Genomic DNA, 19,303 nt, shown 5'->3' on the forward strand with positions numbered 1-19,303 from the left:
TAGTTTTTAAGTTTTTTTGCAGCTCTTACGACTTTTTTGCAGCTCAGGAGTTCTTGAGGCAAACTAGTCCTCTCCTCCTTCAGAGAAAGAATAAGGCCTTTTTTTCTGAAGGGGAATTTCGAGCAGCAATGCTCGAAATTGAGCGTAATGACTCCCGTCACCATGTTCCTAGCACCGCCTTATCTATCCATTTCAAGATCATCCTCGGGATGGTAAGCAGTATCACTTTCACGCCAGATCACGTGTCGTCTATAATCGGAGGAAAGACTAAAACGATTCTAGCGTGAAAGTGGTACTGGCTAATATACTCTGTCAAGAGTATATTAGTCCACTGGTGTCTTGTCCAAGTTTTATGGATACAACACTGAAAACGTGCTATGATTAGCTGTGGATTAACGAATACGGCCTTCGGGGGTATAGGCAGATGGTCTTGCTAAAGTTTGTCAAGATATTCGCTTACCTGAGTTTGAATGGAGCCGACGTATAAGCTGACCTACCTTGGTATGTTTGTTGATCACGGTTTGCTGTTATAACCAAGAATCTGTCTTTATGGTCCATGGTAGAGCGAGGACCCCCCTCCTTGAAAACGTCAGTAACACATTTCATTTGATTTAAACGCTTCCCAGAATCTGGACACAACGCTTTGTGATTCCAACCTCACATCCAATATCAACAATCCTGCGTCCTTCTTCAAGCTTTCCAATAATTCTTCCCCTCGTGAAATCATCTAGACCATAGCTTCTTAAGCTGTGGATCGCGGTCCCATATGGGATCGCGTAACTGAACGTGGGCAGTCACGAAACATTTGGCAATAGTAAAAGGTTGCTGAATGCGCAACAACCAGAAATTAATTCAAAATCAAACTGGTAATGAATCCGAGGTGTTACTGTCAGCTCTCGCCGATATTGAATCACCCATGTTAGGTTCATAACCCATACTCCATTGAAATCAGAAACTTCAGTCATCTGCCATTAAAAGTTCAAGAAGAATTTGCCGAGTTATCAAATGACTCAAGTTTGAAGCTTGAGTTTCCTGAAAAAATGTTAAATGAATTTTGGATTGGGATTAGAAGAGACGTTCCATCAATTTCTGAAATGGCCCTAAACATACTTCTGCCATTTTGTACTACGTATTTATGCGAAGTGGCGCTCTCAGTACTGACGATTATAAAATCGAAATCTCGATCAACTCTGAAAAACTTTGAAGATGCTCTACGTCCTTCAGTATCAAATATTCAACCAAGATTTAATTCGTTATGTAGAAATAAACAAGCACATTTCATTAGTATGAAAATTTGCTTTCGTCTTTCATAAATGGTAAAATTATATACCAAAGAATTATTTTGAAATAAATTTATTTATGATTTATTATCAGGAAATATTTGATATCATGTATCTATTTCATATAACTATATACATGGGATCGCGTAACAATTTCTCGAACGAAAAGGGGTCGCGAGTGGAAAACGTGAAAGAAGCCCTGATCTAGACGATGTCTTTGAGACTTACAAGAGATTCAAGTTTGCAACTTTATTCCTTCACGAAACAAGTTTCCGTCAAACAATTCGCTTAGCGTAGCCTCTTGTCTTTTATCCTGTTTAGTGCTACCAATGTGACCCCTTTGCGCGCGATTCGAAAATTTGATATGAACTCGTCAGTTATATAAATTGCCACAAGCGGATTTGTCTGAATTTTCTGTTATAATCTTCAGCAGTGATGTTCGTTTGGACACTAATATAATGCCATAAATTACGTTGATTAGAATGGCCGGGCAGAGGGCGAATTGTGGAGAAAAAAATTTCAATAAGACTGGTCGGAGGGACAGCAGTTATCCATGGTATATTTGAAGGGAGAACTGGCTAAGAAAAGGTAAAGTGATGAGGATTATCTGGTATTCAGGTTGGTAGCTTGACTATTTGTGTTAGTTCATGACTGATGACGAACTATTCAGCTTTCCTTCCAGCTTGATCCGTGAAATTGGAGTAGGGTAGAGAGTTATGGACGTTAAAGTCCCCAAGCAGGACATACTCAAAAATTGGGTATTTCGTTTGTAAGAAATCAATTTCTAGTTATAGGTAGACATCGGTATAAGTAGACAGAAGCCGATACACTTTAGATGTACTCAGAATTCTTGTCCTGTTATATTGTATAAATTGGTGTTATGATTTAATCCAGTATTTTCCTATGAGATTTAACTTGTGTAAACCTGTTGTGTGCAACCAGACTAAGAGCAGCTCTGTTGTCAGTTAGCATATAACTCTTAAACCTCCTATTTCACTTACAGCTAAGGGCAAATCTATTTTCCGTGTTTCATATAAGCTATCTGTGATATATAAATGTGTCGTGAAGGAGAAAACCGAATTATCTTTCTTATGTGTCAATTATTTATCTTTCGCCGATGCCTTGAAAGCGTAGGAAAATGTCCAAGTTGCATTAACTCAAGAAAGAGCAGACCATACGCTACGACACGGATATCAACGCCACAAAATGCCATCTACCGTTCGCTATCAACAATAGTATTTTTGTCTGAATATTGCCGTGTTCTCATGGCCGATTTGCATTACTGGATGAAAAATCCCAGTTTCCAAGCGCTCTACGCCTTATTTGCATCCAGTTTTTTTTTTTTTTTTTTTTGAAGTGGGGTGAATACATTGGAATGTCACTTTGGATTTATTCTCTTTGAGCGTCACCGTACATTATATAAGTAATTTATTTGCTGTACGATTTGTGGACGACGTCGTGTTCTACAAATTCTTCTCTTCTGTGCATTACGCTACTTTTATTAATTAATATTACATTTCTTTGCTTTCTTTGTTTCTGTTTCTTACAGAGCTGTAAGCTCGTGTGTGAGAGAACATTTTTTTAGGCAATAAGTGTTCCACAAATGTAATCTCAGTGTTTTTTCTTTAAATGTTTTTAAGCGCTCAGGCTGTTCTTCTTCTTCTTCTTCGTCTACTTTTAGAACGTCTGCCTAATGTCTTCAATAACTTCCGCGTACTCTCTTGCAGGTTCATCGTGTTAGTCGTTTGGCTGTCACACTTTTTGTAGCTCCCCTGTTAACAATTAAACCTGTCGTAGAACCGTTGTTTAAAAGTTGAATAATTATATAATCAGCGAGTTTCCTAACATCTTTTGGCTTAAGTATAATTCTTATCATCTGCCCCTGCAGTTTTCGTTTAACCAGTAGTATCTGCTCTCTGGCATTTCGAATCCAAAGACGCGCAATCTCTTCTAACTGTTCAAAATATTTTATAGGACACTTGACTATTGTTCTTCGGCAGAATCCGAGTGCTAAACCAACAACGGCAGTGTCAATTTGTGATGCAAGACTCACAGTTTGTGTTGTCTTCTGTACGACTGTCGCATTCATATTAATCACTTAAAATTCCTGTGCATGTCAAATTCATTACGTGTATTCTTCCTTATTCGTTTTCGTTGGCGAATGTCGTAAGTGAATGAATTTCGAATATTCTCGAGTTGGTTATCAGTGAAACTAAATGATTTGATTGTGTGGCGTTGCAGGATTTCAGCTGTCGCCATTGGAGAAGATACATGTAATAATTCTGTAGGCTCATATTGAGAACAGTAGGAAATCCTGCCATTCTCGATTCTCAATAAGGCTATCAACCTAACATTCAGTTGAAAAGCTCATATAAAGATTCTTAGCATTCCAAATAAAAATAGATCCTTAGTGTTCCAAAAGATAAAGAAGCTTCGTAGAATTTAGCAGGAAATTCAGTTAATAATCTGAAACTTAATTTGCTTATCGGAGTTCAGTGGGAATTTTTCTAAAAGCGAAACATAATTACAGCAAATATTTTTATAGCGATAATTATATTTATAAGAAACTGAAAAAATGTAAACATATTGTTGAAGAAATTAAATAAACATTTAAAACCAGAAGAATATTTATTTCTGAAATCTTAATTCTGTTGAACATTAATGCATCTGCATATCCTATGCATTTTTTTTTCTTTGTCTATGTATCTAAATCATCTTCAGGATACATGCAATTTACTTAGGCAACGCTAAAGGAAAACATTTAGTATTAAGATATTCCAACAGTACAAAAACAAGCAGATCACAAAATTAAGGAAAGGCATAAAGGTGTTTTAAATGACCATAAGATCAGTAAACAGAAGTTTATGACAGATATTCTTATGATCAGTAATTCCAAATGGCCACGACATTCTGATATTCAATATGAAGAGTTGCTGTGACGCGTTTCGTCTGATTCAAAACAGATCGCTTTTTGAATATCGGTTCAAAACCTGTTTGTGAATAAAATTTTTTTCAGAACGCAATGGGATTAAATAAACCACATAAACAGATAAACAGACCATTCGTAATATTATCATTCCAAAAATTCATTTGGCATAAACTTGTACAAAATCACATTCAGGTTTCGTTGTGGTCAGTGGTGGTTGTTATATTTTAGGACCACAAATACAGAAATGATAATTTTGAACTATAAACTTTCGTAAATAATCTGAAGTCTTTCTAACCCAAAGATGAAGAAAGGTGAAATTTTTGATGATATGCTAGACCAAACTTGGTCGAAAATTCTTTCGAACATGTGATACATCGTAATTTTTTCCGCACATCCTCGTGTGTTTTAGCGTGCAGTTTTAGAGTGGATGCGCAGGAATAATCTTTACGGCAGATATTGCAACGAAAAAGGTCTTTCTTCACGTGTAACATTAGATGCTGTCTGAGAACACCCTTCTTTGAGTAGCTTCGCGAACAAATTTCACAGCGAAAACCTTTCTTTGTCTTCTGGTAAGACTCGGGAGACTCAACTGGACTCTTACGAAGAGCAGAATCAGATTCTGAAAATCAAATATCATTTTGTGATGATCATTAAAATTCAATCAACTTTTGAAACTCTTAGCCATTGTATATTAAAAAAAAAACTACTAAAGTTTCTGGAATTCACTTGTATAAATGTAGATCACAGAGGTACTGTAGTCAAAGTTGTTGTAAATAAAGAAAAATCATTGCGTTCAATGCATATGCACACTCTCTATTAAATCTTTTCCCAAAATACAGAAACTTTGGAAATAAGTAAAATTTTCAAGAAAAATTACGCAGCTTAAAACTGCAGTTAATGGATTAGGTTAATTAATGCATATCAGGAAATAATAATTTTAAAAAGGTTAACTTTAATGAAGATGACATTGAGACTAGGAATCGCGTTTTCAGTCTACACAGAAAGGCAATTTTAAATCTAAGGTTATTATTGAGAAATGGTTCGAATACAACACGAGAACACATTTCAAAGATAGCAACATACAAAATATATTCAACTTATAACTCAATGAACACCTGATTGGAAACGTCAAGTACCAACTGTTGATAGTCAACAAAAAGTCACTGTTTCGAGAGAGAGAGAGAGAGAGAGCAAACTTGTTATGAGAAAGAATATGGAGGATCAGATTCGCAGAAGACCTCTGTGAACTCCGAGAAAAAATAAATCTGCATGCAATCATTAATGGCTGATAGGAAACTATCAGCCATTAATGGATTTTTAATAATAATGCGAAAATTGCGATTGTATTTTCATAAATGCATTATTATGTCATGATTTATTATATTAAGGTGTTATTTTAGGGAAGCATTCCAAATTTCTCTGCGAGTGCAGTAAAATATTGGATATTGTAGATATGAATACAGACGAAAGAGATTCCTTTCAAAATTATAAGGATTGACTTGTTACGCATGTCTTCGTAATAGCAGTACATTAATTCTCCACGAAGGGGAAACATATTAGTATACGTACAGTGTAGAATGTCCGTGAAATTTTAGCGCATTACTTCATTCGATCTTTATAGAGTGAGCTGGAGATAGCATACAGAAGGTATGAATGAAGCAAAATTCCCCAGAGAGATACTGATACTGAGATATTGCCCTCAAGGGAGAAGGAATAGAGGGAATAGAGGACGGCCTTTGAAAAGATAGGAAGAGAACGTAACATGCCACTAGGAATATTACCAGAAAGGAAGACTTTATTCAAATTTTATTAAAGAAAATTGGAATTCATACTAATACGACGTACTGTATAAAGTTGGCTTAAAATTATTTATATGCTAGATTATAAACTGTGAAAATAAATAACAGCCACAAATAACTTGAGACATTAGATTATGGTGTACCACTGATATCTAGCCTTTTCTCTTCGCACATGGTGGAAAAAATACTACAGACAAATGTAGCGAATGCAAAATGTTTAGGAACGTTTTCCAGAACAATGAACTTAATGTAAATAGTTAAAAATCGAATGCAATATAAATATCTCAAAAGCAAAAGAAAGAAACTTTGTATATATGCCTCAAACGTAAAATATGTAATTTTTTTATAAAGAAATGCATGTAATATGAACTTCTCCATGCATTTATTCTTACATGGTTGCAATTGTAGATTAACTTCCAACTGCATTTGTATGGAAACAGAAAACCGTTTATGTAATAAAATTATTTGCAATTTAAGATGGAAACCGTACGTCACTGACATCTTGAATAAAGGATGGGTGATATTTACCAGAGCTTTCCTATGCAAAGAGATTCTTTAACTTAAAAACTATTTTAAAAAAATACTATATTATGCAGGGATTCGGAGAACAATTAACAGCACGGAATTTTAAACTGGCGGGAAATGTATTCTAATTCACTGAAACCATTAGTTTCAATTTAAATTCTGTATTGTTTCATTCGGACCTTAACTTGAAACATCAGGTAATCAATGTAACATGCTAAACATACGTAGGTATCAATACGGTTATCGGATTGATATTCCTAAAGCGAATAAGGAATATGTATAAAACGGTAATGAATTCTTAATTATTAAAGATGTTCTTAAATGGACAAAAAGACTTGGAATATATGGTTTCACATCATATACCGTCATTTATTCATCAATAAATTAGTGCGGGATTTTGTAAGATATTACGTGGAGTTCCTCTTGCGCTTGACTATTCGGACAGCTGAAGCCTCTTAAGCTTTTTTTGTCAATTTTTATGAGGTGGCAAACAGTCTTAATCGGAATATTATTTATTAAGTGACACTGAATTAGGCGATGCTGGCATTGTTTTAAATATTTAAAAGTCGTCTTCTGTTTTTATTTCTCTCCCCACATGATACTGAACATCAGAAATGTCTGAATATCTTCATCCTTTCTAGGTAATCTTCAGATTTGTGAACTATCAAAAGTCGCAAGCTGGGGGAGTGGCAAAGTCTGGTGATTATGGAGGACAGTTCAATTTTGTGATTAATTTTGAGCATGAAACTCGTGGACAGCTATTACAACATGTACAGGGGCATAGTCGTGATGGGCGATCGAATCGTTCAGCAAAAGTTCTTATCGGTTTTTATGCACAGCTTCAAGTAACCTTGCCAGTGGCAATGACGGGTCACGGCTGGTTTGAATTCCTTAAACGATGAAAAATTGATTGTTTCATTGTGTATTATAATAAATTGTATTCTAATAAATTCCAAACGAACCGCATTACAATAGAAGAAGAAGAAAATAAATAAAAACAGTTTTCTCGATCTTCGCTCTTGGTGAAGTCGATGTGGTGCACTGCACCATTTGAGGGTTTTCTTTTATTACCAGTAACATTTATGCGAGAAATAGCCAAATGTGAAGAAAGACCAAACCAAACATAAAGTTCGCGCTGTTTGATCTTCATTCAAAATTCGACAAACCATCAACGCAGAAAATTTTGTCGTTTCCAAATCGTCCGCCAAAATGTTTCCTGTTGTTTTTCTGCCAAAATTTAACTCCTCTGCTTTTCATCTGTCTGACCGATAACTGCGTCATTCTCGTTTCACATGATCGATGAGTTGGAGGTTGCCCAGGTCTTTCGTCTTCCGAATCATTAAACCGCTTATGGCATTCAAATACACCAGACATTTTCATGGCGTCATCACCATAAAGCACTCTGAACATGTTTCGATTTTCATTTGCGTTTTTGCCTAAATTTACAGAAAGTTTGTCAATGTGCTCTTCTTAATTCCGTTGACTCATTTGTCCTCCAGTAGTCAGAAGTAAGCGCGTGTGAACTCTACCACAGTTTTCCAACAACTAGTTTGGTTAGTAGAGCTTATTAACTACTGGCTTGTTTTGATACGACTTAAGGAAATAGCGCAGACATGTCCAAACATGCACAGTTACATGGTCCTACTGACTCGCCATAACCATGATATTCCGTGGTTATTCCAGGCACTTAATCGTTACGTCATCTACTATTAGCAGTAAAATCAAAACAAACAGATCAGAGTCAATATTAAAATTATATATAAACAAATGTGACAATCTTAAACTGTATATTTTGTTATAAAGCATTTCTAAAGTGAACAGTTATTCTTCCAAATCCCGAATGGTCACGTGTCGATTTTAGCATGAACATTGCAATATTCGACAATTGGGTGTGTCAGTAAATTAGAAACTGCTGTCTTTCCACACGCAGGAATATAATCAATGATATAGTATGCAGAAGATTCGCGCATTCTGTTGAAACAATTCTAACACGATCCAGAAGCATTAATATTAAACTTTATCGTTTTCTTCATTTATTTTTTGAATAAAAAATAGAAGGCCCATTACTGCTTTCTCATCCTCTGAATAGAATTTCCGTGATGTTGAATAATGTGTCATTCAACATTAATGAATATTATGAGTATTTACTTTTGTTTTCACAAAACTCGGGACTAGTGATAGAATTCATATGATCTTCTAACAGTTGGTTGATCTATCTGCGTACTTCTGGCTTAAGTGTCGTTTCCGTGAAGTGTTTTTCATGTGGCCTTAATCTAGAGCAGCAAAGATCGTGAAGTATTAAGTATTCCCGCTCGTCAATTCCTTCACATTTGCTTTGTTTCGTTGAACTCTCATATCCTCTAGATTTACTAAACGCATTTACGCACTTCAACGCATATATCATAAAATAACGAAAATAATGAAAATAGCGTAATGTATGGGAATAATATATATCAAAATATAATCTAATAATTATCTGAGTGCTTGACTGTTTTCTGTTGTTGAGCTATCAGAAAATACGGAACAACTGGAGTAATCACGTTATATTTAAAAGGTTAAATCGATCTGTGAACATCTGATCAAGCCACAGATAATGAAATTAAATAACAAAAATAATAAAATCGTAAAATCATGAAATAAATGAACAGACTTCAAAACTTACTATGAAATGTCATCTGATGGTATACCAGACCAGGCTTGGTTAAGAAATTCTTTAGGGCACGAACCACAACCAAATGTTTTCCGCATTTTCTTGTGCGTTTTCAAGTGGGTATTGAGGTAATCAGCAGTGGAGAAATCTCGGTGGCAAACTTGGCAAGGAAAAACTTCTCTATCACTCTCATGCAGTTTCAAGTGTCTTCTTAGATTAAACTTTCTACTGCAAAGTTGTTGGCAGACATCACAGCGAAATTTTACCTCAGGCATCTGTCGGCGATGAAATTGACTCTGTTGCTTCTTGGAGAAAACCGAAAGAGATCCTACATAAACAAAACACGAAGATAAGTCAGCAGATAAGGAGAATTTTGTTTCTTAGAAAGCTTTTGAAATATTGATTGAAAACAACTAGGTAGGTGCTCATGTACCTACCTATCAAAATTATTATAAATCAATAAAATAATGAGCAAGAAAATAATTAAATTATCCACAATAAAACTGGTTTACTCTCTGAATGGTGAAAGACTTTCATTTAACCACAAAAATGATGACGCAATTTTGAATATTTCACTGCAAATCGATATGATACTGGTATAGTTGGATTAAGTGGTGAAGAGTAGAGCAGGTGCCCTCTCTCAATGAGTCTTCGGACTCCTTGGAGGTATCACATAATAATAGTAATAGCGACAATTATCGTAAAAACCTTCCAATAACATTTAATGCAAATGTGGCTTCTTCTGGAATGTGTGTGTATGTGGTTAATGTACTGATAAAGTAAAAGCATACTACTATATTGAAGCCATTTCCTCCTATACAGACTGGCCAATGATGCATGCTTCTCTTGAGCACGAAGTTTACAACATTATGCATGTACCAGCATTTATCAGATGCATTGCATTCTTGGAATGAAGTCTATGTCCATATTTATTCTTATGTTGATCTCAATTGTCCAATTACATCATATAGCCATTCTTTTAAAATCATTTCATAACTGCATTTCAGATCTTTTGATTTATGAAATGTTTTAATTAGGTGGATGTGTTTCTGTAAATGCCTAAGAAACTATAAGAAGCAATTTGTTTTGGTATGATACGTGTCACTGTTAATACACATTCATTAACAGTGACACGTGATACACGGATGCAATATAGTTTTGTTTTCAACTTTTCCTGGTAGCGAAGAATGTGTACCGGCACCTGCTGTTTGACAAACTGATTTGAGCCTTGATTATAAGAACCGTTTGTCTGATGAAGGTATTATTCCAGGACCTCGAACGGGAGATGTTCAAATTTGTGTCTTGTAAGAATTATGGCAGTAGTAAGTGGGCCGATGAGGAGGGTGTATTTTCCTAATATGGTTAATTCAAAAGATTCTGCAGAATAATATGAGGATCTGCACTGTGATTGCAAAATGTGATGTCCTTGATCGTTTCTTTGTCCTACATTGTCCTGTTTGGTCCTATTAGAAAAGAACAAAATTAAAATAATATAAATTTGAAATGAAATCACAATGCCACCATATATTCATCCCTTCTTAAGTATCAATCTCTGTAATAAATAAATCCTTTAAGTAAGATATTTTTTTTATTTTAAAATAAATTACTGGAAAATAAATAGCAGCAATTATCAAATGATATATAACTATAGCATTAATGAGGATATTACTTACTTTCCACGAAACACAATCTTATCCATAAAAAGGAGCAGATCATATTTGAGAGGATTTTTGTGAACTGAGCAACAATAATCATTAATAGCAATAAAATTTAGAGCAAGAAATAATCATTCGACTTTATGATTTTAACCTAATTTATTGTTTCTTTATTTCTGATATTGAAACATTAAATATACATTTAAAAGATATCATTATTAAAGGTTACAGCCAAGTTATTTTTATTTAGTAGTGGCAAGCCAGTTAAGCTTAATGTGAAATTTCATGAATAGCATGAAACGTTGCTCACTCTGTGGTCATGATTCATGTTCTTGGCTCAGAGCAAAATATGTCAGGGAATCTGTTACGGTAGGATTTCGAAAAAGAACAAACAATTGGAAAAACAAAAATGCGGTGAAAGAGCGACAAAAAATGAATCAATGAGAAGGAGGAGGGGTGGATACTGAGAAAGAGCAAAAAACGTCAAGCAGTGAATATAATCTTAAAATATAAACACCTAACTTCAAAATGGTAAAAAAAAACAAATCATATTTGAATCCCTTTCGTATGAAAGTATTTCTGTCATACTACAAAGAAGAATTCATACAAATTCGGCAGGTCACCTATGTGTATGCCTCGCTACTTCCAATGACGATTTTAAACCAGTGAGGATTTTAGTTTGATTACTTCAGCTCTGAAGTTACCAAAATCATCTATTTAAAAACAATAGGTAAAGAACAAGTATTAAACAACACGGACCTTCTAAGAATCTTAGGTTGGACCGATGATCGGAGGGAATTTCCTGCTTTAATGGGCTGTTACAAGATTTGTCATTACTACATTCTTCTGGTCATGAATGAGTTGTAAATTTTCTTCTCTAAATTTATTTCTTCCTAAACTTGAGTCACTCATCCCAGAATGGCAGAAAGTCAGGAATAAAAATATAAAAAAATCTTCTCCGTGCAGTCGTTATTTCTGAAGTTAACTAACTACAACTAACACAAAATAACATAGTAAATCAAACAAACAAAATCAAATTTTAAATAAGATATTCAAAGAGGGAATGGTCTGGAGGACAATTCACTTATTGCAAGGAAGCATTTCCTTTACCGGTCTTTTCAGTGGGAATATATATGTATTTTGTTTTCAAAAAAATAAGTATATAAATAAACTGAGGTCTCTGTCTCTCTCTCTCTCTCTCTCTCTCTCTCTCTCTCTCTCTCTCTCTCTCTCTCTCTCTCTCTCTGTTGCGAACACTGCAAAAAATATTCCTGCTTGAAAATTATTCCAAAGTGACGTCTGTGATCGCCTTCTCGGCTGATGCTTGTGGGCGTCTTTTGAAGACATGGACGGGAGTGAATTTCCAAGTCCAAAACTGACATCTGCAAATCAAATAACATCAATTACAATAATGCGCAGAAACTGCCTTTGAATAATTTCTACTGAGAAACAACAAGAATGAAAAGTATATTTCATAAACGTAATACACAGCATTTTGAATATGCTCGTTATTTTATTAAGTTCCACCATTTACAGCTCTTAACTAAAGTGTGAAATTCTGAATAAACCGCATCCGAAACATGCCACGAATTATTTTTAACGTTTCGCATGATACATTAAGCAAGAAAGAAACCAAGTTCATGCAAGGCGTCTCAATATAGCCTCGTATTCACAATGAGTCAAAAATTAAATTTTCGATGAATGAATTTCATCAAATTTCATTTTGATGAATGTATTTTAATGAATTGTTTCTGGATTGGTCGAACAGACAGTGTCTGTTCTAAAACTGTTTGGATGTATTTTCGAATCTCACTGATGTAACTGTGTCGAAATTGCAGGAGGCCTCTAGCATAAGAAACAAATGTATTCTAAATTAAGTTGAAACGGGTTCAACGATTTAATCTTTGGAAGTATCTCCAGAGTAAGGGATGAAGAGGAGAAAAAGAAGAAAATAAACAAAAATTAAGATATTAAGGCTATTCTTATTTGTAACATGCTCCATTATTTCACTAACTACAGTAAACTCTTCAAAATTTGCAAACTTTTGAATATTTTTGTAGAAGAAAAATGGCTGATAATATTTTACTCAGAACCCGATTACAGCTGGTCGAAATGTGGCCCTAATGGTCCCTCTTAATACGAGTAGTCTGTTAAAATGATGGCAATAGAAAAGGAAAGAAACACACACACACACACACACACACACACACACACACACACACACACACACACACACACACACACACACACACACACACACACACACACCGGATAAGCAATCCCAGAATAATTTGTTTCGCCAAAATTCGTTAATACTGAGTCACAACATTTATTTTTGTATTTAAACCCACGGGCTTCAATTCGAAGTATTTCGGTAATATATTGTAGCTATATATGATTATTATTATTATATGGGCTTCTCTATGGAGTCAGGAGTCTCATTCATGGAGACCCAAACTATTCACACAATATCTATGACAGCTCTTCTTGAACTCATTGACAGACGAAGCACACACAACTGAGTGGGGCAACGCATTCCATTCATTCATCACTCTCTAAGCGAAACATCTACTCCTTGTCAACCACACTCTTACTTAAAATCCAGAGATGAGCTCTTTTTCCTCTGCCACTATCCCACTGCTGAAATATTGCCTCTGCATCAATATTATAAAATCCGCTTAGTAACTTAAATATCACATCCCCACCCCTCTTATCCGCCTAACAAGCAACCCCTGCAATCCACAAACTCTCAATCTATCAATGTAGGGAGCATTCCTTACAAGCTCACAGACTTGGCCACTCGCCTCTGAATCTTTTCTACCATTTTCTCATCTCCAAGGAATCCAGGCGACTATACCTGAGCATAGTAATCCAGATGTTGACATATCAACGCCTTAGAAAGAGGAATAATAACTTCATTTTAGTGTATTCTTCAATGATTAAGTAACGCTATGAACTATGCTGGACATTTTGGTAATATGCTCTCTGAACGTCACCTCTCTAACTACCAACACTTCCAAGTCTCTAATTTCATCAATTACCTGGAGTAGGTACATCAATCTGGTACACAGCTGGTAATCTTTTAATCCCAAAATGCATGCCTTTACACTGATCACAAAGAACTGATATCCATTCCAGGTTATTTAAGTCAGCTTGCAAACTCTCTACATCAGCTTAATTAATTATTACAATACAAACTTAGCATCTCTTTATCAAGCAACTGAATATCTCTCTTCCACGAAATTCCTATATCATTTAAGTACAAATTAAACAATAACAGTCCAAGCACAAATCCTTGTGGCACAGCACTGGACTCTACTCCTATATACGCTACTTTCTGTCTCTCCATCAACCATTCTCTTACCCACATCACCAGTTTTATATCCATCAGTGTGCCTTTTTTATGCAAAGAAACTATTTTCCCCTCTTTTCACTCCCTAGGGACCTTACCAGGACTTACACGTAAGTTAAACAGACAAGTAAGAGGCATTAACAATTCCTTTGCACATTTAGGTAATACCTGAGCTGATATCCCATGTAAACCTACAGCAGTATTTGCATTTAAAGTCTGCAATATCCTAATTACCTCCGATTCTTTAACCTCGATTATCGTATCAATTATTGCTACTTATGACACAGAATAGACTCTTATGATAGACTGTTGTGATAGACTTTTGAAAAGTGGTCACTCAGTAACTCTACTATTAGATTCGATTCAGTCACTTCGCTACTATCAGCGCCCAAACAACTTTGGAAGTTATCCTTCCAAAGTTGTTTTTCCTTTTTCTTGACACGTTGAGAAAGAAAGGTTTGGATTTCCTTTGACCTGCTTTGCTAAGGTTCTTCCATAATATGAGAGCCCTTTATAATATAGCCTGACCGATCTTTGTACTTTTTGTGAATGTGTGATCGCCTCTCTCCTTGTAAATCCTCCGTAGCATTTTTGCTTTGCAGATCACGCTTAATACTACTATTCATCCATCTAACTCCTACCTTATCGAACTAGCATGCAGTTATACCTCTTCCTGAACATTCAGATATTGCTTCCCTCAGATACTCGTTGATTACATTCCATGTACTGCTAACCTGTTTCCCCTGCAATTTCGTATGTCATGGGATGGTTGTAAGCTCCTTCCGAAGCTTGACATAATTACGTACCCTGTAGTTCTGTATATACTTCTTAAGAGAAAAATCCAAACATTTTGCAACCCACCAAGTCAATACCGTAGGATCATTCGCACCAATCGGAGGTAACGTGGAACTTACTTATGCATAGATCTTGTGAACGTTTAACCAGAACTAATATTCTCACAGCAAGAGTCCCTTCAGTTAAATGCTGTTTCAAGTAATCATCTCTTAGAAGATGGTGAATGCCATTCTTTTTTTTGCCACGTGATCTTTCCTCATTCAGCCATATCACCGTAGTTAAAATCACCCATAATAATTATTTGAATTGAACTTATGGCACTACATTGTTGATGCACATCTCCTGCATCACCCCTTGTATACCACACGACCAATGGCAGCTAACAACTTTAGCTGCCATTGGCCGAGTTCCTTTCGCCAATATTTCACACTAGATCGCCTGAAATGAATTACCATTCACGCACCTATCCTTTTGATATCCTACTTTGATTTGTTGCAGCTTAATAAGTATTTATTACGCATTTCATTACATAATTTATATTAAAACAGAAGAAAATAACTGTATGCACTGAATTGATTTTTCTAACGGTATTTTTATATTTAACATAATTCAGGGTGTATCGGAAATTTTAACTAGCATCAAGTTAGTTTTATGCACACTATATTAAAAATGTACCAACGAATTCAAAATATCTCCTACCTGATGCACATTCCTTTCTCAAACGGAAACAAAATGTTTGCAATAAAATGAAATACAGTACATTTCCCCTCAAGCACGCAAAAATATACTAAAATGATGTAGTAATAATATATATAATATTGTGCGAGATTTACGATAAACTACATTATTAAGATCGCCATTTTAGACTCCCTAGCGCCACCTAATAAATTTCAATATGTCAGTATAAATTTAATAAAAGTGATTGCATTAACATGGATCATAAAATAATGATTATACAAATTTGATTTCTTTCCTAAATGAATTGAGACGTTTAGAAGTATATTTAATGTCTGAATCAGAAAACCAGTACCGTTTTATATCTTGTAACTTCAATAGAAAGAAAAGTATAACACATACTTTATATTTGTTTTATCTGATCCTTTTCTATTCTTTAAATGCTTTGGACATGTCAGTTATTTTCTAAATAATTTTCAGTACGATGACTAAAAATTATGTATCCAATATCCTTCGTGAATCGTTGCAACATATGTAGCACGTTTTGAAGTCTGATTGCTATTTAAAAGCTTAAATCATTAGTAAAGAAGTTTTTATTGATTCTGACAAAGAAGTGAAAAGGAAACGACTAAAGACGAAGTCGAAACAGAAAAATCAGAGGGAAGGAAGGCAATATCGTCGTTTGCTGACATTAAAAAAAAATAATCACACTGACTGGTATTAAATATAAAGGGTACAGCATTTTTAGGAAGGACAGATATGATAAGAGAGGAGGTGCGCGCTGAAAATATCGGATGTCTTGAATCTGTTTAGTGTTGAGACTTTTGATTGTAGTGCTGGTAACAGTATTTCATGTGGCAGTGAATTTGAAGGCATCTGTGGTTAGGACGAATCTAACAAGATCAATTATATTGCTTGGAAGGAGGGTGGGGTTGATACAGACCTGGTGGACCGATTGCTAGTGGTAAAGAAATGCATCAACCAATAGAGGCGATGGGAGAGAAAGAAGTAATCATTATGAGAGACTTTAATTATCGAAGTTTTGATTGGGTAGCAGTAAAATCTCATGAGAAGAATGAAACGGAATTTATTCAGCTGTTGCGAGACAACTTCCTCAAGAAGCATGTGATAGAAGGAGCTCAAGGTCAAAGTGTGATATTTATTTATGTCCCGATCTCGAGATCGGGGCATCTTAAAAGGCACATGGAGACGCATGACGATGCCCGGAAAATATTTCGCGGCAACACGTGTTCTCGCGAGTCTTGCATATCATCTCATTGCTAGATACGATCTTATTTCTCTCCTTACTGGTGTCGTTTTTCATTCAACAACTTTATATTCATTAAGAATTCATACATGTGAAAACCAATGTGAAAACTCGTGTTCTCTTTTACATTTCTTTAATCCCTGAGCACACTACATTATTTTCTTTGATTGGTATCGATTAGATGAGAACAAAATCCAACATCAAGGCTTCTATAAATTAAAAAATAAGCTTGATAAAGTGCATTTTTGTTGGTTGGTTGTTTATTTTGAAGTTAAATTTTTTGTGTGTTATTTTATTAAAACTTTCCTTAAAGCAGCATATGTATCTTCATTCATTACAAATAAATTTCATGATGTTGCAACAACGAAGAAACTCGATTTACAATCATCTGATATGACTTGCCCATCTTCTTGAAAAAATAAATAAAGATGTCCGAAATGGAGGTTCTTTTAAAATATTATAGTTTGCCAATGAGTGATACTTTTGCATTTTAGTACACACAAAAAAAGCTGAAAAATATATAGCACAAGGAGAATCTCCTCTGGAGATGTTTCCCATCAAATATAACAAGTGACGCCAATGTTAAGTATACAGCAATCCCTCGATTAATGCGCCTAATGCTGAGGATATATCCCAACATAGACAATAAAAAACAGTTACTTTTATTATTAAATGTAATATACATTAGTTTTGCTACTCAAAATTAATGAAATACTTTAGATCGAGATGCTATCTCTAATATCAAAAAGATGTCAACCTCGCAACCTTGGCAACAGTTTCAAATAGAAACCAAAGGACTATGTTTTCAACGTCAAATGTGTATTTTGTTTTTTACTATCATAATTTGTTTCTCTATTGTACTATATTTTAGATACAATTTTTTGATAACGCTTGAGAGTAAAAACACGATATCATCTCGCTTGGATGCACGTCAGTAATCCCAAAGAACGACAGATTTAAATGGTCTCTGCGTTTCTGAAAATTCTGTTTCCATAAATAGGAACAATGAATTCAGTGCACGCTGTGAAAACTGCGGATTGTTGAATAGTTTTAATATTTCCAATAAAACATTTATTTCACATGTTCTCATAACGTCATTCGAGGTATGGTATTTGAATAAAAAATGAAGTATTGGTTAAGAAAAGCAAAGAATCCATTTAATGAAAATCTTAATTTATTTCCGAATAATTTTTTCGAAAAACTGTTCGAAATCAAAAAGAAACATTCTGCATTTCTGCTATTGGCTGCATTTAATCTACTCATAGAATTTACTTGTTTTATTATTATTAGCAGAACATTACCTACAAACGCACAACATACAGTTTCATTAATAACAACAACAACGGACTAAAAATAAGTGAATTGACTGTTTCATGAACATGCAGTTCGCGCTAATATTTCCCGTCCAGTGAGAACAATTATCAGCACTGAAATGTGCTGATTTCAGCCAACGACCTTTGCTGCTTAAAATAATTAACCAAGGTCAAATGCACTGCTGTGTGCGGGTAGGCACATATCAGCAGCTTCCACAAAGAGGTTATTAACAGTATCTCATAAAGTTAAAACTCATAAAATCATAAACGGTAACTAAAATAACAAAACAAAATATTATCTGCACTGCATCTTTATTTTCTTAACTTGCAGTGAGATGACCTGTGATGGAGGTTGAGTATTTTTTTTTCTGCGGTCCTAGGTTTTTCATTGTTCATAGAATATGCAGTTAACAGGCACATTTATTCTGATCATTGACACTGCGGTTAGCAGTACCGTAATTTTTTTCTTTTTATGTACAAGAATGGTCTTCTGTGCGAATCCATGCCAACGCTTCTTACTGCGAAACATTCGACGTACATTCGCATTGAATCCAGAATGAGTTTTGAGTTTCCCAAATATATATATATATATATATATATATATATATAAAATTTCCAATTGAAATTGACTATGTGCGTGAGCTGCCATAAGTGCACCAATAAGGAAAAGTGTGAATGTTTGCGTCAGAGATTGAAACTAAGGCTGTTGTTAATATGTGATGAATCTAGCGACATTTCTCTGGATTTGATGAATTTTCTTTCGAGATCATCATAACACACATTGATATTAGAAGTTTTTGGCCAGTCTACGAGGTGTTGGCGGCCTTCATCTGAGTTAACAGAGAAGAAAACGTGGCTAGAGAGAGCGCTGGCTCCTTTCCTATTGTAGGAAATGTTCCTCTTGTGCTCTTCCGTACGCAAAAGGAAGGATATAGCTGTCTGGCCATAATATGGCTTTCCACAATCACACAAAATCTTGTAGACTCCTGTATAATGAGTAGGGAGATGTTTCATTTTAGGTTTATTTAGTATGCAGCAAAGTTTTGGAAACGTAGTGAAGCAC

The sequence above is a fragment of the Typopeltis vanoorti genome, chromosome 2 (genome assembly GCF_054136105.1).
Source record: "Typopeltis vanoorti isolate ZY-2024b chromosome 2, IOZ_Tvanoo_1.0, whole genome shotgun sequence".
Taxonomy (NCBI): Eukaryota; Metazoa; Arthropoda; class Arachnida; order Uropygi; family Thelyphonidae; genus Typopeltis; species Typopeltis vanoorti.